The following is a 4970-nucleotide window of genomic DNA, read 5'->3' on the forward strand; positions in this document are numbered from 1 at the left end:
AACACACAGGACACTCTCGGTAGTGATCATTGTGTATTAAACACAACTGTGTACATGCGTCCCTTAAAACGCCCACTTACACAAGCTCGTATCCCAGACTGGACAACTTTCCGCACCACTCTACCTATTGTAGACCCTCTCCAGTCGGGATACGACACCTGGTCTAAATCACTGACGTCTACACTGAAACAACACGAACAGCTGATACAGCTCACGGAAACTCAAACGGACGTAGACAACCACCTCCTCCATCTTTGGCAGGCCCGCCGCAGCCTCACCAAACGATGGAAAAAACAGAAACATAACAGACGCCTCAAGAAACGCATCCTAGAACTCACGGAGCAAGCTGTGGAATATGCTGCTCAGCTAGCCGACACTAACTGGGTGGACAGGTGCAACACGGCTGCACGCCAGATGTCTGGTCGCAACACGTGGCGCCTGTTTCGCGCTCTCATCGATCCAACACAAACACGCACGGAAACTCAATGTCACTTACATAAGGTCATGCACAACTTTACAGGAACGACAACACAGCTGGCAAACACGCTCAGGGACCGATACCTGTGCACCACCAAGGACCCCCGGACGGCCGCATACTCCTACGCAGGCAAAAAGAACACGCAGTTGGACACCCCGTTCCAGCTCCACGACCTCCAGGCGGCCTTACGCAAGATGAAGCGTGGCACTGCACCAGGGCGTGACCAGGTTACGGTCAAACTGTTGGCCAATCTTCCCGACGCAGCCTACGCCACGCTCCTCAAATACATCAATAGCATTTGGGACGGAGAAACTCCTCTCCCTCTTGAATGGAAATCAGCTCTCGTGACCTTCATCCCGAAGGCAGGTAAACCTATTGACGTGGAGAACCTTCGCCCCATCTCCCTCACGTCTTGTGTCGGCAAGCTGATGGAAACGATGGTGCGCGACAGACTCTCCGAGTTTCTAGAAACACAGCACACTTTTGCGGACACCATGTTTGGATTCCGCCCTCAGAAGTCAGCCCAGGATATACTTCTACAGCTCCACCATGACATATTAGATCCTGTTGAATGCCCCCACAATGACAAGGTAGTCCTGGCCTTGGATCTTAAAGGAGCATTCGACAACGTGAAGCATGAGGTAATCCTTGACCACCTCAGTCGGACCAACTGTGGTTATAAAACATTCAATTATGTTAGACAGTTTCTTACAGACCGTCGAGCCTACATACGCATACAAGATGAGGAACATGGGCCTTACGTCATCGGCTCGAGGGGAACTCCTCAAGGCGCGGTCCTCTCTCCTCTCCTATTTAATATAGCCATGCTTCATCTTCCCCCCAAATTGGCTTCTTTACCAGGGATACATCACGCTCTTTACGCGGATGATATCACGATCTGGGCCACGCAAGGTAACCTGGGTCACATGGAGTCATGCCTGCAAGCAGCAGCGACTGTAGTCGACGACTACGCAACCTACTGCGGACTCCAGTGTGCCCCGGCAAAGTCAGAATTTGTGCACGTACGTCCCTCCCCTCAGGACACAACTCAGCTCCATATCAGTCTTCCCTCGGGACCGATCCGTGAGGCCAAGGAGATCCGCGTCCTTGGCCTCTTCATACACCACCAACGCAAGGCCGACACCACAATAGCCAAACTTCGCACGGTGGGAGACCAGGTGGGCCGTATGGTCCGCCGGGTCTCCAACAAGCGGGGCGGATTACGAAGCAGGGATGCAATGCGGCTTGCCCATGCTTTCGTAACGAGTAGAATACTCTACTCGACTCCCTACTTGCACCTACGCAAACACGAGGATGATCAACTCGAGGTCATCCACCGTAAAGTTATCAAGCGGGCTCTCGACCTCCCTATCACCACGTCCAACCAGAGACTTCTGGCCCTAGGCGTGGTGAATACCTACCGGGAACTTCGAGAAGCCCACCTCGTTAACCAATACACGCGCCTTGCACAGACCCATTCCGGTCGCCGCCTCTTGGACCGAATACACATCAAACACGATTACTATATTGAGGAAAGGGTGAGAGTGCCAGAACCTTGGAGACGCGCCCTCCGGGTCCAACCCCTTCCCCGCAACATGTCCAAAGAAAACCACAGTGGTCGCCGCCAGGCGCGCGCGGAAGCGTTGCAGCGACACTTTGGTCAAGAGGAACACGTGTGCTACGTGGACGTTGCCGGCCCGCACCATGGGGGGTGGTATACTGCCGCAGTCATACACAACGCAAACACCGTAAACGGGCTCACTTTCAAAGCCTACAGCGCAACACACGCGGAGGAGGTTGCCATCGCTCTGGCTCTCACCTATCCCTCTTCTAAACATATCATCACCGACTCACGAGGGGCCTGTCGGAACTATCAGCTAGGGTGGGCTTCACCGCTTGCTCAGCGCATACTGGAACCTAGCTGCCGATACGTTAATCCAACTCCGCGAAATCTGGTTTGGGCACCCGGTCACCAAGGACTCAGGGGTAACGAACAGGCCGATCAGGCCGCCCGCGCACTCTCTTCCCGGGCTATCTCCCTGTCTTTGGAAGCCTACTCGCAATCAGACAATTCGGCCCTTTCATTCAAAGATATTACCAATTACTACAAGGAGGAGCACCGGCGCTATCCAGACCCTTGTAAGGGACTGCATCGCGCTGACGAGCGCCTCCTTTTAAAACTGTTTACCAATACTGTACTGTGCCCGGTGGTGCTAAAACATTTCAATTCATCCTTTGATGGCACGTGCCAGTTCTGTGGTGAGGTGGCTGACACCTTTCACATCGTCTGGGCGTGCCAGTCTAATCCATCTATCCCCCCCAACCCCAATCCCACGAGAGAGGACTGGGAGGCGGCCCTGCTCGGCTGTCAAGACCTGAAGGCCCAAGAGGCTCTGGTTCAACGTGCGCGGGCGGCGTTGCTTGCCAATGGAGCCCCGGAATAGGGGTTCCACCTAGTGCTGTGAGGGTAGGAGGCCAATAAGGCCCCAACCCAATCACCTCTCTGTAACCATTTAATGGTTATTAAATGTTTTCACCACCACCACCGGAAATAGTTCCCTGAGTTTCGGTTAACTCTAGCGACAAGCATGCCTCGCCGTTTGACGTTCTCAGGCCATGCGCGGCTGTTTGCTTCGCGTATGTCTGCCGTTCTTCACCGTTCTAAAAATGAGCCCGAGACCCAATTGTGTGCCATTTGCAGGGTAGTGGTTTAGCCAATCAGTGACGGAGAAGCGACATGGCTGAGCCGCGCCGTCTTCATTCGCCTCTCCGCATTGTCTGCGTGCTTGATTCTTGCTCCACGTTTTTTTTGGATATATCGTACGTATTGTTCTCAGACTACGTTTCAGCAGTGAATAGAGCATTTTCGTTTGTCCGGTGTATGAAAAAGCGCAGAGCAATTCAAAATGATGTCCCCAAAGCAGGCATTTGGACAAGTGGCGCCAGCTATCAAGCGTTAGCAACAAACATTAATTGTAGGCCCTCCGAAATTCGGGAGGGCATACATTACCGATTGGTTATGTTGGCCAGACCCACTCAGAACGATTGGGTGTCTAGACCCATTGGATTTTGCAATGGGTGTTAAGTGCTATTGGAAATTTTCCCTTTATTCCAATTGGTTAAATTGGCTAGACCCATTCATCACAATAGGGTAGTCCAATTGGAATTGGCAATTAATTTTTCTAAATGCAACGGAAATTCCGCATTGCTTCCGATTGGTCAAGTGGCTAAACCAATTGAAGAGAATTGGTTAGTCTAATTGACCGATTGGAATTTTTCAATTGGTGTCCCAAATACGATTGGGAATTTCCAATTGGTTTAGGCAACTCTTTTTTGCTGGGCTGTAAAACTCGCTTCGCCCCGGAGAATTACGCAATCCAGGCTTAAAAGAGATGCACGAATAATGACGTCTTCTCCGATTGGGTGGGTCATCGCAATGATGCTTTTTCGAAGACTGCACCTGTCTGCCGTTTAGAGTATTTTACTGCAATTACTTTACTTTATTCACAAGCATACACATGGGCAAGGAGGGGGGGGGGAGGCTCATATGACTGATATACATGTACACAAGCTGCTCAAACTAGCGCCGATGGTCAAAGAGAAAAACTGTTGCCTGTCCCCCCCCCCCCCCGCCCCCTCAGTCGTGTCTGTGTGAACCACCTCGGAAAAAATTTCTGGATACGCCCCTGTTTCGCGGCATGTGCAATGTATCAAGTTGCTTGCCCTTCTTTGTGCCACATACTAATTCTATCCGTTTGCATTCGCTGCTTTGCTACGAAACTTTTTCTCACACGCATTTTCACAAAATGGGACCGTGTGTTCCCACGCCGCATTACTGCTCCGGAAATGGGGAGTTCCGACGTGTTGACACACCGATACACAACACTTAGGAAGTCGCAAATGACTATACGAGTGTGCACTGCTCACGAAATTCATGAATATTCAAGGACGGCGAAAATTCCTGAATTGTAAAGGTACCTTGAAAATGCCTTTTTCAAATTTATTTTGAAGGACCTGTACGCACCATGTGACTACACAATTTCCACACTGCCCTTAATCTAATCGATTGATTTGTGGGGTTTAACGACCCAAAACCACCATAGGATTATGAGACGCCGTAGTGGAGGGCTCCGGAAATTTTGACCACCTGGGGTTCTTTAACGTGCACCCAAATCTGAGCACTCGGGCCTACAACATTTCCACCTCCATTGCAGCCACCGCAGCCGGGATTTGATCCCGCTACCTACTGCCCTTTAATCTAAGGCCTACCGTATACATTCCAAGCAAATAATACCCAAGGACTTCCATATTCTTCAGATGAACTACTTGCACAGACCTTGAGTATATTTGCAACCAACTTTACGACAATACCGTTTATAGTCTACATATATTTGCCATGCAAGTTGAACAAGGGAAGTTCAAGACGGCTACCAGTGTACAGCTAAGATCAAAGAAATGCTGTATTGTGCACATGCACACTAATCACACACAA

The sequence above is a fragment of the Rhipicephalus microplus genome, chromosome X (assembly GCF_043290135.1).
Source record: "Rhipicephalus microplus isolate Deutch F79 chromosome X, USDA_Rmic, whole genome shotgun sequence".
Lineage (NCBI taxonomy): Eukaryota > Metazoa > Arthropoda > Arachnida > Ixodida > Ixodidae > Rhipicephalus > Rhipicephalus microplus.